Below are 18,637 nucleotides of genomic sequence, written 5' to 3'. Positions count from 1 at the left end.
ACTCATAGAAGCTGTGGAAGCAATGATGGTAGGCAATCGCACTCAACGCCCTTGGGTAGATGCCCATGCATAGCGACCCTCAAGGGCGGGGTAGAGCTGCCTCTGAATTTCAGAGACTGGAGCGAGCGCTACAACAGTAGAAAGCCCCATCTTTCTCCCAAGAAGTAGCTGGTGGTTTTGTTGTTGTTTTCTATATAGTCATTTTATTGGAGGCTCATACAGTTCTCATCACAATCCATCCATTGTGTCAAGAACATACGTACACTTGTTGCCATCATCATTCTCAAAACATTTGCCTTCTACTTGAGTCCTTAATATCTGTTGCTCATTTCCCCCTCCCTCCCCACTCCCCTCTACCTCATGAACCCTTCATCATTCATAAATTATTATTACCTTGTCATATATTACACTATCCGATGTCTCTCCCCCCACCCTCCCGCCTTCTTCGCTGCTGTCCCTCCCCAAGGGAGGAGGCTATATGTAGATTCTTGTAATCAGTTCCCCCTTTCCACCCCACATTCTCTCCACCCTCCTGGCATCGCCACTCTCACCACTGGTCCTAAAGGAGTCATCTGTCCTGGATTCCCTGTGTTTCCAGTTCCTATCTGTACCAGTGTACATCCTCTGGTCTAGCCAGATTTGTACGGTAGAATTGGGATCATGATAGTCGGGGGGAGGAAGCATTTAAGAACTAGAGGAAAGTTATATGTTTCATCATTGCCACCCTGCACCCTGACTGGCTCATCTCCTCCCCACAACCCTTCAGTAAGGGGTGTCCGATTGGCTACCAATGGGCTTTGAGTCTCCACTCTACACGCATCCACATTTTCAATGATATGATTTTTTGTTCCTTGATGCTTGATACCTGATCCCTTCGACAGCTCGTGGTCACACAGGCTGGTGTGTTTCTTCCATGTGGACTTTGCTGCTTCTGAGCTAGATGGCCGCTTGTTTATCTTTAAGACCCCAGACGCTAACTGGATGGGAGTCCAACATATTACCACGATGCCACCAGACTCCTGGGCAACCCCACAGCTCGTTTCTGAGTTCCCAGTTGCCATTTAGAAGATTCTGCCCATGGACCAAGTAGGACGGTGCTCAGCAGCATCTTCAAGCGCTGGTTTTCCAGAAGGAGACCAAAGCTTTTCTTCTGAGGAGCTTGGGGTGGACTCACACCCCTGACTCTTCAGGCTGGGGTCACGCACGCACCCCACTTGCATTCAGAGACAGTGTTAGCAGCAGAGGCCTCCATGCGGACTCCTGGCCTCCTGTGTCTTCAGAGGAGGACTGCTCCCAGGGGGTTCCAGAGCTGTGACCTTTCTGACACAAGTCCCCAGGTCTGCCTTCTGAGGCACCCCTGGATGAGTTTGAACCACTAATCCTGTGGCTTGTGGATGAGTGCCTGAATCATCGATGCCACCCAGAGATGCTGTTTCAAGATAGCAGACTTAGAAAAGGAGTCGGGAAATGGTGCCTTCGAAGCCTGGGCCCCAGAGGAACCTGTGGGGAAGAGCTTCTGTCATGATTAATCTCTGGTAACCTTACTAGCTCACGTTGCTTCCCTTAAGCCTGCCCACAGCACTGGAAGTCCCCCTTCCGTCAGGTCTCTGCTTCTGGTTGGAGCTCTGCCTGTTCCAGTACCTGATGGTGGCTAGGTTTCCCTCAGTCTGTCTTTGGTGCCAGCCCCAAACCAGCCCCTTCACCCTTGGCTGTGGGCACCAGCAGTTCCCTAAGCTCCTGGGTATGAGGTAGGGTCATTCCTGACTGATCATTCCGTCTCTGAGCCCCCACATCCCACAAGTCCCCCCCAGAGTCGCTCAGACACACCACTCCTTTCTCTTCCCTTTTGACTGCCCACCTGGGCTCTGACAAGAATCTTCTAAGGAGACCCCTGTCTCCAGTATCCCTCAATGCACTCCTCTTTCAGCCTGCGCCCCCAGATTTAACCTTCCCAGAGCTTGGGCTTTCCACCTTTCCCACCCCTGGGATTCACTTAAGAAATCCATTTTCCTCCAACACCCCAAATACACAAAACTCACAAACACAATACCGAATCCTCATTGTTGTGGCTGTTGTTGCCTTTCCTGGTTTGTTTTGTAAAATGTTGGCTTCGTAACCCACTAATGGCTCATGGACCGTAGCTTGAAAATACTATTCCTAGTATATAGTTCTGATTGCATCATGATTTCCGTGATTGTCCTGTCGTTGCCCCATCATGGACGAACATAGTGCGTGCAGGCTGTTCATCTTGCGTTAGAAGTCATCTATAGGCAACTCTAAGTTTTTCTGTCTAAACATTTCTCTCTCTACCTCCTCCACTTACGCCATTAATCTCTATGGGCCTTAAAAAAATACACTGTGGCAGAGAGAATCTGACTCATAGAGATCTTGTAAGACAGAGCGGAACTGCTCCATTGGGTTCCCAAGAGTCTTTCTCGTCGTAGGAGCAGACAGCCACATTGTTCTCCTGAGGAGCAGTTGGTCGCTGTGAATGACTGACCCTGCAGTGAGCAGCCCAACCCTTAGCCCCCTGTCCTCCCACGGCTCCTTCTCGGGGCCTTGCTGCTGCTGTTAGGAGGTGACAGTGAATGGGTTTCAACTCACAGTGACCCAACGTGCAACAGACCAAACACTACCCCATCACGTGCCAGCCTCACGAGGGTTATGTTTGAACCCACTGTGGTCAGTCCACCTCACTGAGGTCTTGCTTTTCTTTGTCAATGACCCTGCACTTTGCCGTGCACGATGCCTTTTCCAGGGGCGGGTCACTCCTAACGTGTTTAAAGTACACAATGCCTCGCCATTCTCGCTTCTAAGGAGCATGCTGGCTGGACTTCTTCCAAGACAGCTCTGTTTGTTCTTCTGGGAGTCCGTGGTGCTGTCAATATTCTCCACCAAGACCTCAATGCAAGTGCACCCCTTCTTCTCCAGTCTTCCGGATTCGTTGTTCAGCTTGTCCACCTGTCCGCGGCTGTTGAAAACACCACGGCTGGGTTCTGGCACATTCAGTCCTCGGAGCCACCTCTGCGCTCCTTGAACACATTCAAATGATCTTGTGCAGCAGGTTTTCCCAACGCAATGTCTGGATTTATGTTTCTATGGGTGTGGATTATGGATCCAAGCAAAATGGAATCTTGGACAACTCTAATCTTTTCTCCGTTTACCATGATGTTGTGAGTATTTTTGTTTTCTCTACATTGAGTTGCAATCCACCCGCAAGGCTACTTTTGTGGGGTTTTTTATTTATTAAAAGATCATTTTATTGAGGGCTCTTACAGATCTTTTAACAATCCATACATCAATTGCATCAAGCATATTGTACATATGTTGCCATCATTATTTTCTAAACATTTACTTTCTATTTGAGCCCTTGGTATCAGCTCCTCTTCCCCCCCCCAACTCCCCCTCCCCCGGCCGGGCTCATTTTTTACTCTTCATTAGCAAGTGCTTCAAGTCCTCCTCACGTTCAGCCAGTAAGGCTGTGTCATGGGTAAATTGTGGGTTATTGATAAGCCTTCCTCCAGCCCTGATCCGAGCTCCTCTTCGTGTAGCCCAGCTTCTCAGATGCTTTGCTCGGCATGCGATTGACTCAGTATGGGGAAAAGGATAGAACGCCGATGCACGGCTTTCCTGGGTTCAGACCACTCGGTGTGCCCTGTCCTGTCCTCTGGACTTTAATGATCTGGTGGACAGAATGGGAGCGAGAACACTTCTGTAACCTGAGAGTTAGGGGGAGCCAGAAGATCCACCTAGGTTTCTTTCCCTAAAAGAGCTGTAATTCAGGGGTTCTAAATTCCCAACATCCAGTAAGCAAATATAACCCCTCTCTGCTCTCTGTGCATTCCCTTAGCTACCTCTCTGTTAATGTTGATCCCTTTAGCCATTTTCCTCATCCTTCCTCGCTCTTCCAGCATTCAAATCCCATCAGGGTCCAGCCAGAGTAAAGTGGAGAGGAAGGAAGAGTCAGAACATGCTCAAGCTCTCGAAGGCCAGGTCCTTTGATGTGCTCCACACAGCAAGCCTAGGGAGGAGCAACCAGAGCGGGCTGGGGCTAGGTCATGCCACACGGAGACTTTCAGGCTGAGATTTCATCTTAATTGAGAGGCCATGAGAGTAACTGGGAATTTCCGACCATGTGAGACATGACCAGAGGTGAGGTTAAGAAAACTGATTTGCCTGCAGCAAAATTGGTACCGTCGGAATGAATCAGGCCATGCCAGGGACAAGTAAATGACAGCCAATGTGCTGTCACCGAGTTGGTTCCGACTCTTGGTGAAGGTTGTAGAACACAGTAGATCTGCCCCCATCAGTTGCCAAGGCTGTGAGCTTTATGGAAGCTGACTGCCTCATCCTTCTCCCTCGAGGTGGCTGATGAATTTGAACTGCCAACCTTCCTTGAGAAGTCGAGTACTTAACTACTAGGCCATCAGAGTCCTTTGGCCAGGGGTAGAAACTAGGAACCCCAGATTGGCAGCACCTGGAAAGTCCACTTTGGGCCACAGGCAACCCTTCTTGGAGCAAAGGAGGAACGTCATATGGACATCTCAGAGCTGAAGTGCATGTGAACTGCGGTGTTGGAGAAGAATATTGAGAGTGTGCGGGACAGCTACAAGGACAGACCAGTCTGTCATGGAAGACGTGTGGCCAGAGTGCATCTGAGAGGCAAGGAGGGTGAAAGTTCGTCTTACCTACTTGGGACATGTTGTCAGGAGAGACCAGTCCCTGGAGAAGAACATTATGCCCAATAAAGTCGAGGGTCAGTGAAGGATAGGAGGGCCCTCAAGGCGATGGATGGACACAGTGGCTGCAAACATGGGAATAAAGGTGAGGGTGGTGCAGAGATAGGCAGTGTTTCGTCCTGTTGTGCTGAGGATCGCTAGGGTTTGTAACCAGCTCGATGGCACCTAACAACAACCAAGAGTCAAACTTGAGCAGAGGGTCAGGAAGATGCCCGGCGTCGGCCAGCTCTGGTATCCTAGTGCAGGGACAGGGCCATCGGCCGTGGGACTCGGGAGCAGGCGGTCCCTGGAGGGCTGGTGAGAGCAAAGGTCCCATAGGTGACAGTTACTCTGACAAGTGCTCTCGGATCCAGGTTTATCTGACTCTTCCAGATCGAACCCTGACAACAGACTCACAAGGGTAAGGCTGCTCTCCTCCTGAGACTTGGCCAGTGCCTACCCAGAGGAAGCCTTGATAAATATCTGTGGGATCGAAGGGAGGAGGAATTGTATCTCTTCTGACCTGCTGCCTTTTTTTCTATCTTCATCGGTGATTCTTGGTGTCCTGAGAGTTGAGCTCCTTCACCAGAAAGAGAAGCATCTGTAATTCTCGCCTAGCTTCCATAGCCCCAGGGGTTGGTCATATTAATATTCTAAATTCATGATTATCAATGTGTTTCCGCAGGAAACCTGCGAGGTGCAGTTTCAACGGCGGTGCCTATGAGCACCCAACTTCTCTCTCATCCCAGACCTTGAGATGCTCAGAGCTCTGTCCTCCAGGGAAATGTTCACCCTCAAACGGTCAGGGGGTTTGTCTTGACTACTCTCCCCGCTTCTCTTTCCACCAGCCCCGTCGAGTCTCTGAGGTCCCATCCTGTCCTGGCTCCTCTCCACTCGCTTCTCAAGGGCCCGTGAGTCTCAATCAGTGGGCAGTCATCAGGAAGCCGATCGTGGGGGCAACACGATCCTGCCCTGGAGCTGCTGGAAGGCCTATGAGTTCCAACGTCGCCCCGGGAGTCTTGACGTGAGCAGGAAAAGAGGAGCGTGGCCCCCACCCGCGCTCCTGAGGGGCCAACAGGAGGCATTTGACTGCCAGGCAAAGGCGTTTCTCTGGGAAACGCTGCATGTTGATAGAGCCATGGCATCAGTGCTGACGCGGGGTGACCCTGTGCACCACAGAGCACCTTTCCTGGTCCGGCACCATCTTCGTTTCACCATCCTGGGTGTGCTCGGGACAACTGCTGTGGCTGCTGAGTTGGTTGGTTTTGGTTTTTAAATTCATCAGCCTTTTTTTAAAAAAATAATTCATACATTTCGGAGACTTCATAGGAGCAAAGAAGTCATGGTAATTTGAGAGCGAACCTCCGGCTTCGGGCAGGTTGTTCTAGTCTCATCTGGGCAGGGCTCTGAAGCCCCTTTGCAGATGCAGCGCTGGGCACATGTGGCACCGCCCACAGGGCAGCAGGAGCAGCGGCTCTTTCGTCGGGTGGCATCTGGAGTATTTGCGTGGCAGGAAGCAGAGTGACAGGAGCCCCTGTGGTGCAGGGGCAGCTGCAGTCCATTTGGAGGAAGGGAGGCCAGGTCCGACAGCAGCAGTTGGAGAGGATGCGAGCAGGTAAAGGCTTTGCTACTGTGCGTTTTGATTGCCTTTGAACCTTGGAAGGAGCCCTGCTGGCCCTGTGGGTTAAGCATTGGACGGCGAACTACAAGGTTGGTGGTTCAACCCCATCATCTACTCCAGTGAAAAAGAAGAGGCTCTCTGTTCCTGTGAAGATTTACATCCCCCAAAACACTATACATAGAGACTCTGAGTCTGACTGACTCCATGACAGCGTCATTGGTTTGGGGTTTGGTTCCCACCTGGGAGCTCATCTTCCAGGACTCAGTACACCAGAGCACAACCCTCTGTTGTGATCCACCAGGTAGGTGTTCACTGGCTAATTTTGGTAGGAGACTGTCAGGCCTTTCTTCCTTGTCAGGTGTCTCTGGGTGGTGCCTATATTTAATTCCTTCCGCTGCTAACCAAAAGGTGTGTGTGTGGGGGGGGTGGTGTCTCTGGGTTTTCCCACAGGCTCCTTGGAAGAAACGATTGGTGGTGTGTTTCTACACAGCCACAGCTTTGAAAAACGGAGGGAGCGCTGCGTTATTCTGTCAGAACAATCCATACCAGAACTGACGCCACGCAGCAGCACCCATCACTCATCCACACACCCACCCCGCCTCGTTTTCTTCTTCCTTGTCTGACTCCGGCAGCTCTGCTGAAACCTTCCTGTCAGCTGGCCTGCTGCTATTTGAAATACCTGTGGTAGAGTTTCCAGCATCACCGAAACCCATGAGCCACTGCAGTTCAGCCAATGGGCAGGTGGGTGATGGGGCTTCTCCGTCGTCATGCATGATTCAGAATCCCAAGGTGGATAGGCTCCGAGTCGTTCATGAACCAAACCAAACCAATCGCGTCGACATGACTAAGCAGTATAACAGACACCGTAGTATCTGTTAATGGTTCGCTTTAAAAAATTTAAACCCTATGCCAAATAGTCTCTATTTCCCTTCTGTATATATAGAGCTGTGCCTAAATCCCTCGTTTCATTTGTAGAAAGCCCCTATGTCCACATGTGAGGTTCCTTAATGAACACTGGGCAGTACCTGGGTAGTACTAATGGTGATCACACTTGGCTCTGACCGACAGGTTGAAAGTTCAAGTTCACTCAGAGGTGCGTGGGAAGAAAGTCCTGGAGCTATTGGACACCAGTGACTGGAACATAGTTCTGGTGTGACAAACGGGGGCATCATGAGTCAGAATCCACGGGACACCAAGTGGTTCTGGTATAAATGTGAGGCCTGGCTCTCATGCCTCATGCCCCCACTTTCCCCACCCAGAGTCACCACTTTTCCAACCCCACCCGCCCCTGATGGCGTCAAAGCTGAACTACCTCGCAAAAGAGTTTCACTAACGCCAGACTGTCCCCTGCTTCTAATGAACCACAAGGCTTCCTCTGACTTCAAATCCAGTCTGGAGCTTTGATCTGCCCTGAGTAGCTCACATCCAGATGCAAGATACTGCTCCAGTCTGAAGTGAGACTTCTGGACTTGTGAGAGCTTTTACTGCCAGGCCAGCCAATAAATCCTGCCACATGCACTAAACTTGTGAGAACACCCTATTGCTAAATGCTGGGACACGCTCACGTGTAGCAACAGGCAAAGAAGGAGTTCTCTGGGGAGAGTCTTTTGCCTGGGCACAGAATCCATGCCTTTCAAGTCACAGTCAGGAATCATGTGAGGTGCCCCGCTGTCCAAACACGGAAGCATGTGATTAGATTTCCATTGTGATCACAAGAGGAGCAGCCACTGCCCACACACACACACACACACACACACACACACAGAGGAATCTAATGTGAAATATGAATGAATGCCTCTAGTCTGTAAAGCTTTTTGGCATTGGGGGTTGTTCAAACTTGGTTTCTGCTGGGCAGCCGCTCGTCAAAACTGTGTAGTGATGTTCTTGCTCCGACTTTGTCCTCTGAGGATCTCAAATCTGTCCTGAGAGAGTGAGAGTTAGCACTTAACTCTCCGTGCAGGGCAGACCGGCAGGGTCCTGCCTCTTGTGGAAGTGGGAAGCCTAAGGCCCCATGGCCTGTTCTGGCTGAGGTTCTCGGGCGGGGAGGGGAAAGAGGAGGAGGAGGGGTGGGGATTGAACTTGATCCCTGGCCCAGAGTCTCCTGGCAATGGAAGATGTCCAGGGGTTGTGAGGACCAGGGAGTGACGCAGTTAGAGAAAGCCGTCTAAAGGACCCAGCTCTCCCTAGGAATTCACTGACTGGCTCGGGAACAGACCTCCCCTTTAGAAAAAGCCGAAAGAACAACATAGAATCAGTAAGATTGCTCACGGCATAAAGATACACTTTTTTCACATGAGCCTCATCTTAATTATGAAGAGGTATGCATATGATGGTGTGTTTTTTGGCAGACAGCTATGGAATTTTGTATCCTCACAGGCTTTTAGGGCAAAAGGAAAACTTTTTTTTTTTTAATCCCAGGAGGGTAAACAAAAAGAAGGAATCCTGGAGAGGGAACGTGTGCTCTTGCTCGAGCAGATCATACTTAAATGGAGCGTATCTCCAGACGGATTGATGAGAAAACGCCCGCTGCCCACTAGGGAAAGTGCTAGAAAACCGAGCTGGCTTGCTTGTGCTTATCTTTGGTGCTAAGTCCTGAGAGAGGACGAAATTATACAGGAAGTACCAAGGGCATGGTTAATGACGGCGCTCTGGGAACCCTCAGTCCCATGACTTGTGGTGTGGATTTCTAAAGCGAACAGTAAATGTAGCCTCCCCTTTCTTTCTTTGCCTTTCAGTGTGGACATTTTGGCACGGCACGTATATGCGTTCTGGTGGGTTTGACTTTGACCGGAGGACAGAGCCTATGTCCATACCTATGCCTACACCCAGGGCCTTCCTCACCTGCTCCATCAAGGCTATTGGCTCCAGTGACTTCCACCTTCACAGCCGAGGAAAAGGGATGGCAGCCAGCCTTTCAGTCACCGACTCAGCATGGATCCATGGCCAGATCTGACAGGTACTGGAGATAAAAGAGGGACTTAGGGGCAACGATGGCAAGACTTCCTCTCACATACTTTGGACATGTTGTCAGGAGAGATCCGTGCCTGGATGAGGACATCATGCTTGATAAAGGAGAGGGGCAGCGAAAGGGAGGAAGGCTCTCCAGAGGAGGACTGGCACAGTGGCTGCGAGAGGGCTCAGGACAGGAACCGTTGTGAGGCTGCTGTGGGGCCAGGCACGGCTGCATTATGTTCTGCAAAGGTTCACTGTGATGGGTCCAAACTGACTCCATGACACCAACAACCGCAAGAAAAGACCCCCAAAAAGAAAAGACAGAGTCCTAGACTAGTGGGCTGAGTCACATTAAAGAAATAGCCGATTGCACCCGTGTTAAGGATCTTTTCTTCTCAAGAAGAAACCCTCCCTGGTCTTAATTCAGCCCCTCTTGCCCCTTTGGGTATTTTGAATCCTTAAAGACCACCTGCTTCCACTGCCCCCAAATTCTAACTCACTCTGTCCCCCGCCTGGCCCCTGCTGCCCACTGTGATGTGTTCCAGTTTCTCTCTTAACTCACTGTCTCCAAATCTTCTTGAAAGACTCGTTTTAGAGTCCCTGCCGTCTTGTCCACCTGGTCCGTTGGTTTCTACCCGCATCACACTACTGAAACACTGACCACGGGGTCTCTTCATTCCGGAACGCCCTGGGCAGGCTCCCTCCGTCATTGCTCTTGACCTTGCCGCAGTATTTACCGCTGGACACTTCCGCTCCCAGGAAGCGTTCCTTCCTCACCAGACTCTCAGACTCTCCTCTCTTCTGGCTCCTCCCTTCGCTGAGGCTGCGGGGCCTCCCGGTCCCATCCACAGCCCTCTTCTGCGTCTTCCTTCCCCAAGAGATGGTGTTTGCCGCAGCTCCGGTGACAAGCTCCATTAGTCTGGCCCTCTTCTGGGTTCAGACCCATATTTCCATCTCAACCAAGGCTCACAGATGTCCCACCGGACTGCACATCTGAAGAGCTTTGAAATAAACTCACGCTTCTCCGTTTCCTCTCTCACCATCCGTAGCATCACTTTCTACTCCATTCAGAAGCTTCCAAGCTGTCGGTGACCATCCGCCCGCCCTCATTCACGCATTGCATTGCGCATTGAGCCCACCGCTGCCTCACTCCTAGGAAGAGAATGAGCCTGATTTTTGTGTCCTCTGCAGCTCCCAGAGCGGGAGGGAAGTAACCAGACCTCCCGATGGAGGGAATGGACAGCCCTGCGTAGAAAGAGGTACAGTTGATGAGAGCGGTGGTCATGTGCTTTCTGAGATATATGTCAAGGGCGGCAAATTCGTTTCATCTTCTGATTGCTGCCTGAGCTAGCAGCCAGCCTCAGCGAGCCTGAGTGCTGAAGTTGCTGATCATTTCTGCCTTGGCTGGTGGCACACACGTCAGGTGCTTGTGTGTTACCTGTCAACTTTCTCCAATGGGCAACTGGACAGCATCCTTTTCTCTTCCCAATGCCGTTGCCTTGGATACTCGGAGCATTTACACTAGCTTTTCATTGGGCTTCTCCTCCAGTTTTTCATTCATCTACCCTTGCGTCATCCTTCTAAAGCCAAGATCTACCTGGGGTCTGTCTGCCTGCCTCCTGATTAGGAAAAGCATATAGCATTTGGCTGTTCAGAGTCCGGCCATGCTACCCCTACCTAGAACTTTGCTCACACCTTGAGCAGGCATGTGGTTCGCAATACGATTCAAGACCTCCCTACCTGATTTCAAATCCCAAGGCTCCCACTTCCTCGGTTTGAGACGCTTCGGAAATGATTTGACCTCTCTGGGCTTATCCGCAAAATGGGAAGAATAACCATACCACGCCTACAGTGGCAGTCGGGACAGAACGAGCACTGGGCAGTGATGCATATAGCCGGTGGAAGTTACAGTTATAAGTTTCCTGGAGTACTATGCCTGTGGCAGGTCAATATTTTCTTGATCTCATGTCGGCAGGAAGCAGCTATCCAAGTGTGATTTTTCCTTGCTTCCCAGAGAGAAATGGAATAGTGTTTATTCTGAACTCTTCTTCACCTCTAGCTTCATGCCCAGCATCTTACTATAAGGTTGTAAGGCCTGTGACCTGTGCTCTATGGGTGAAAAAGTCAGGCCTTTCTCCCGCAGGGCAGCTGGTGATTCCAAACAGCTGACCTTGCGGTTAGCAACTCAACGCGTAAACATGACACCAACACGTGGGCTTCATTCGTGGGCTTTCCTCTTGAATGAGACTGTTGGCAGGTAGCTTTTGATTGAAATCAACCTGGAGCGCTTTGACGGATTAAGTTTAACGTAAGAGAATCAGCTCACTGAGAAATATCTGCCATCTTTTGCTGCCTCCCCCTTTGGATGTGATTTAGAGTTCACTTTTGTAGTCAGTGGGCCTCCACAGTTGAGAGGAAACAGCCAGGTGTAACTACAGGTTTCTTGACTTCTCTGCAGGTAGACAATCTGGCTTGTGGGCTCAGAGCACGGGGCTTGCCCTTCAGAAGTGCAGAATGGGGGAAATCCCTCTTCTTGTTATCTGATTTTCTGCCCAAACCAGATCTCCCCAGCTCATTCCAGGGAGTTATTTGTGGTTGCTGGTTAATAGATGCATATATTCCCAACTAGCTGCCAGTGTGCTGATCTGGAAGGATCTCTGAGCAGGAGCCTCTCAGTCCTGTTCTCCCCCACTGCACAGCCCCACCAAGCTCCACAGTTCTTTTGGGACTGTGTGCACGGCGCTCCACAGAAGCAATGCATATCAATAAAGGGCAGACACACTTCCCAGCTGAGCTCCCCTGTACCTTCTCTAATGCAGAGCAGGCCTGTAGGTGGGAGATGGACCCTCAGAGCACTGATTTTTTTTTTTAAGAGGAGCATAGAATGTGCTGAGAGGTAGGTGGAAAGTGGAACACAGAGAGGGAACAGGTGGAGGGCAGGATGCATGAGCACTGGTTGGAGAAGGTGACCTGAAATCTTGTACCCAAGCAAGCCTGAGCTGACAGTGGGTAGGGACCAGTTGCCTAGCAGACCAAGTGGAGCTCAACCCCAAGTTCCCAGAAAAGACACCTGAGTTATGGGTGGGTGGTGTAGACTTCCATGTGAGGTTGCTGGGATGTGAGTTCAACAGCAGTAGCTACAGGTGAGCTGGAATTGACTTGATGACAGTGAATCTCCCCTTCCTCTCCCCTTCCTTACTGAGATCTAATTCATGTGTTATACACGTCAATTGTTCAGCCGTATTTCAAAGAATTGTATACACATCACCACAATCAGTTCCAGAACATCCTCTCTATCCTGTATTCATTATTGTCTCCCCAACTTCCTCCAACCTCCCCCAAATCCCATGCCCGATAAGCCTTTACGCCAGATAGCGTCTCTGACCTGTGCTTCATATACTGGAAAACATACAAGAACAGGAAAACAACAAATACATATTTTAAAGACAACAACAAGATTAAAATAAACCAGAGACCTCTGCTGAGAAAAAAAAAGCAGGAAATATCGAAAACAAGAATGAATCCAAATGTGTCGAAGAGGAGATCAAATGACCAGGTACCATATTCTACCCCAATTATATCTAACCACCATCAAGTTTCTAATAGTCTGTCCAATAGCAAAGTTGTTCATACCCCTTGACCGTGGTCAGAGGGGCGCCACTAGAGATTCAATCTATGCAGGGACTTTGCAAATGGATTTTGGGGTCCCACTGTCATACATACCCTTCTGAAAATTTGGTGTTTGCAATTTATGCTCTGATACCTTTTACTCTTTCATATTGGATTTTGTTACTTATAATCCTTGGATTACACAGGCTGGTGTGATTTTCTATATAGGCTTAGTTAACGGCTCACTTAGATGGCTCCTTGTTTGGAGACAAGTCTTCAAGGGCCCACATACTATTCTTTTTGATATCCCAACACCATCTGCTTTTTTCACCACCCTTTGTTGTACAACCCATTATCCTCAGTGGTCACTTCATGAGGGTAAGCGCTGAGCAAGTGATGGTGGTGAATGTTGAAATTGTAAATAGTGTCAACACTGGAAGCCAATTCCCTCAGGGATTAATCTCAAGCAACACTCGCTTGGGAGCCAACTTCCCAGAAGTCAAGTGGTCTGCAGTGAGGCCAATTAAGGACATACATTTTGTAGTAGGAGTCCTTGGTGGCAAGTGAAAGTGACAGACAGCAGCCTTAGCAACTGAAAGTTTTGTGTCAATGGGGCTGGACCAGGGTTCTCAATGGTTTGGGGTTAAAATGTAGTCACCCTCCATGGATGAAATCTCAAGGGTGTGGCCTGCTTCCAATATCAGTGGACGTTGTGGGAAAACATGCTTGCTTTTTGCTGGGTGTGTATTCTGCGGATAATCTTTGGGCTTGTTCCAGCAGCCTGATGCATATTTCCTGCTGGTTCTGGGAGCCGTCAGCAGCCTACTATCTCAGTTGCTGACCTTGGATTCATTTATCTCTGTAGTCAGATGCCTGTCATCTTACTGCCAATCTTGGATTCATTAGTAACTACGTAAGCCGTGAGACTCCACCAGTATGACATCCGACCAACAGGCTTGGAACTTGCCTGCCAACCGTGTGAGCCATTTCCTTGAAAAAACTTCCATGCCTATATATGTCTATAACCTTCTCTGCAGAACCCAGCCTAAGATAACAAGCCCAAGTAGAAAAGGGGTTTTCCTAAAAATAAGGATATACCAGGGCAATATACAAAATCCAAATATGTAAATGAGACCAGTCTGGAACCAGGAATTGAAGCACTCCAGGACTCCCTGTGTCTCATGTCTTCTCTCCAAGAAGTTTATTGACTCATCTTGACTTCTCTCTGTAGACCGGCTTTGTCTGTTCCTCACTTCTCACACCAGAATGCAACGTCCCATGGCTGTCAAGTTTACAGGGAGCAGATGCAACCCCACAGACCAACTGGCTGCTGGTCTCTTGCACCCTGAGAGAGAATTCCAGCAGTCCAGTGGTTTCAGGAGTTCACTCTTGACCATACCAACTCAAGCTGGGCAGAGAGGCCCTGCAGTGCCAGAGTGGCTGCTGGGAGCACCCCGGTGAGGTTGCCAGGGGCAGGGACTTCTGATAAAAGGGAATTTTCAGAAAGGGGAACAGTGTTTACTCCAGGCCTTGTCCCTGTGGCCACTCTAAAGGTTGCTTCTGTGTGTGTGTTTTCTCTGCCTAAAAGGATCTTTCCTTGGTTCTCTGCATGGCTGCTTCCTTCTCATTATATTGGTTTCAGCTCAGACAACACCTCCTTGAAGAGGTCTTCAAAGACCACCCTAGCTAAAATCACCATCACCTCCTTCCCACCCCACCCAAGTCCCTTCCACCCCTGTCCTTGGTTTATGGCTCTTCAAAGAGGCAGTTTCTCTGGCATTTCAGTATATCTATGCTGGAGCTGGGTTGTTTAGGGACTCAGCTCTGGTGGTGAGGCAACAAAAGTAACAGCAGCAGTTGAGACAGGGCCTGCTGGGGAGACCAGAAGTCTTGTGGACATAGCACCCATGACTGCAAGACTGTGAGTTTTGGTGGTAGCTGGCATTGAAGGTCGGCCTAAGGTCAAGATGAAGGGGCAGATACTCAGGACCAAGGTCACTAGGCCTCAAGCAGGACTGAAAAAGAGGCTCTCCGCCTATTTTGACACCTGGACTACCTCTCCCTTCCTCATACAAGAGTGAGTCTCCCATCTAAGCAGCTTACAGCTTCTTCTGCACCCCCTGAGGGGCCCTGGTTGCAGCTGTACTGGGGGGAGCTTGCAAACTGACATTTGGCATGTCATTGCCACCAGCCCTGTTCCCTCTGTTGATCAGGCTTTGATGAGTGCAGCCATTGGGAGAGCTGGGATGGGTGGGTTTGTCAAATGGCCGAGAAACACCATGCCTGCTGTTGGCCTTGGGCGCTGTGAGCTGGTGCTGACTCCGGGGACCCCTGTCACAGAGTAAAGCTGCACTGGGGCGCTTTCTTGGCTGCCATCTTTATGAAGGAACAGCTCTCGGTCCTCTGCCCTCAGAGTTGCTCCGTGGGTTTGAACGGCCAACCTTTCTGTTAGCAGCTGAGCCTAAATGGTTCTACAATGAAGGGGGTTTGGGCAGACACCTTGGAATTGAAACAGCAGGAAGCCAAGAGCAGTTTATCCCAGAACTAGAAAGATCACTGTCTTCAAAGCATAAATTGTGTCCATGACACCCAGAATCTCGATGCACAGCCTTCCGTTTCTCAGCCTGCCGGCTTCATGCCCCACCTAGTTCCCAACTGTTGCTGGCATCGGACAGACTGAACGACCAGATGCCTGGCTCTGCGTCCAGCTTTCCTCCCCCAGAGTGTGGAAAGCAGTGGAGAAAGACCGAGCATCCAGCCTGTCATGTGCTCCCAGGGTTCCCGTGTGAGACAAGAAAGACCTCTTTGTTTGGCCTTTGCAGGCATTTCCGTATCTTGCTGGGTGTGAGACTTAATCTCCGTGTCTTTTGCTTTCTCTCTCCTGAGAGCTGCATGCTTTCCTTATGTGGTTGACCGTGGGCTACTTTTTGAGTGATTCCTCCTCGATTTTCAGGTTTGTTCGAGGTTTACTAGATTTTGTTGATACATGAGCACACACACACACACACACACACACACACACAGCCATTCTCTTGATTGAGTCCTAGGACTGAGGGTATCCCTTTGGCAACTGCTATGCATAGTGATTTGTACGTAGCAACCACTCATTATTTTATAATCACTTTTATTTGATTGCAGTTTACATTTATCTCAAAGAAGCATCTATAGGCTTTGGGTTGGGTCCTAATGAGTAATTGGTTGCATGTGTACAAACTATACAGTCCCAGGCAGCCCTGATCTTAGCAGCATCTTTTTGTTAGCTTTTAGAGGCATGAAACTGGCCCCCAAAGATGCACGGGGCCAGACGTGAAGCATGGTAGACATGAAGCAAAAAGGCCATTTAATCACAGCACTAGTGTAAGTAGCAAGGACACAGGCTTTATCTAGGCGTGAAATGGCCAACCATTACCTAAAGGAAAGGCAAGGGTGACTCATCCCTGGTCGCCATAGCAACCCACTTGCCGGCTCTTTTTTTGATTACCATCAGTTAGCACTCCCAGGGCAGTGGCGCCACGCCTGACCATGTGCTCCCATGACTCAAAGTCTTCAGATGTGCAGCACTTCCCCCCCCCCCCCCAGACAAAGGGCATTCCTGGGGTGATACCTTTTTAGATGTTAGTTAGTCATTTACTGTGGCTGACCCATTCAAATAAATGGGTTGCCAGGCTATCCACTCCGAGAAGAGGGGTGTTTTCATAAGTAATCCCCAGTCACACAGTGATTCGTATCCAGCCCGCAGGGATTTCTAACATGAACACCTTAAAGCCAGGGAAGCTCTGGAGAGGACAGTGATGTGAGGAAAGTACCAGCCACTACGAAGGCACTTGGAAATTCATTCTAGGACATTTTCACAATTCCACCAAAGTGAGTCCTGCTTTGTAGACACTTACTTCTCTCCTGCTGTGGACAACGGGGTAGGATAATGTTGATACACTTTATGAATTATTTGGACACTGTAGGTAGGGTTGGATTATTGAGGAATCAGATCATAACTAGTTGTCTCCGCGGTTGACACAAACCAATCCCCGCAAAGAATGTTCATGCTCAATGTCTTCTGAGACCAGTCGTTAGGACTTTGGAACTGTCGTCGAAGATGTAGGTGAGCTCGGATAAGTAAAGCACTTTCTCCAGTAGTAAAAATGAGACAGTCATACTTATTTATGACTCCCCCGCAAACGATAAGGTGAAATTAAAGGCATACCTAAAGTCACTTGAGTTTCCTGGGCAAATTTACATGTGGAAGTTTTGCTTGTTCATGGGGTTGCATTGAGACTAGGTCTCGGGTTTTAGTCAACTTTTTAGTCAATTCTCCAGGGAATCGCTATTGAAAAGATGGGGTTTGAACGATATTTTGACCTTTAGCTTGATACTTGAAGAATATCAATTAATATTACACTCTAAAATTTTGATAATTTTTAATGTGCCACTTGAAGTCATCAGATGTGTGTGTGTGTATATATATATATATATATATATATATATATATATATATATATATATATATATATATTCTTCAGGAAGGGAACTGGAAAGGAAAGGCAGGTGAGAGTCTAGCCAATAAGCCAACAACAGATACTCAGCCAGTAGAGCAGAGAGTTGCTCGGTCGGGGGAGAGGTGAAGTCCAGGTGGGTGGAGGTTTGGTCTGCTGTTATGTGAGGGAGCTGCAAACTGTTCATGGAAAATTCCATGATCTTTTCATTTAGCCTTTGCACTACCTTTTCAGGAACCCCCTCATATAGGGGGGCAAGAGTACATCTCACGGAGAAGGTGAAATTCGAACACAGACTCGAGGTGGTGGGAGCGTTAGGAACCTTCCAGACAGAGGGCATAGCGGAGCAAGGATGCCCAGTCAGAAGGTGGCTGGTGTGGCCAAGGTGGAGTGAGGAGGGTGGAGGGTAACAGGAGGGAAGATCAGAGTGAAATTCTAAAGTAAAATGTTTGCTTCCTTCTTTAATTTTCCATACACACACACACATCACAAAAAACAGTTGCTTCCCACTCCATTCTGACTCATCGCAAGGCACCTCCATGTGTGCTAGAGTCAAACTGTGCCCCATGGGGTTTTTAATGACTGATTGTTTAGAAGTCGATTACCAGGCCTTTCTTCCAAGGTGCCTCAGAGTGGACTTGACCCTCCAACCTGTGGGATTAACAGTTAAAGGCATGAACCATTTGCAACATAGCTTTTTTTTTTAATGTGTAAGAGAAAACTTTATATCAAGAAGTGATTCTATATCAAGCAAACACCCCAGCCAAGTCCAGATCTAGTCCGCAAGTCCGATACTAGCACATCAGTCCCTCTGCAGACTCACAAGCCTCATGTAATGATGCAGAATGCAGGAAGATTACAGGCCAGTGGGCGCAAAGTCGTTTGGATCCAAGGCCAGTGGCCCCATCACAGGACTCAAACAACCAGGATCCCCAGAAGGAAGGTGAAGGCAGAGAAAGCAGGGAAGGTTTCCAGGGCCCTCCTTATGAGAAGGCCATGCCCACAAGGAGGCCCCACCAGGCTGTGACCTGATTGACAGGTTGTACGCCATCCCTACACTTTAATATATCTTCAAGTTGACATGAAGTTACATAATTACCACAGACCATCCCTTGTCAATGTTCCACAACTCTTTAGCCATACATAATTTTGAAGCATCAATAATAAAATCATATTGACACAAAACAGGACAAAACTAAAATGTATACAACTGAAAATGTGCCAGCCCATTTAAACATAATTTTCTA

This window comes from Tenrec ecaudatus, chromosome 14, assembly GCF_050624435.1.
Source record: "Tenrec ecaudatus isolate mTenEca1 chromosome 14, mTenEca1.hap1, whole genome shotgun sequence".
Classification (NCBI taxonomy): Eukaryota; Metazoa; Chordata; class Mammalia; order Afrosoricida; family Tenrecidae; genus Tenrec; species Tenrec ecaudatus.
This window is presented reverse-complemented; position numbering follows the sequence as displayed.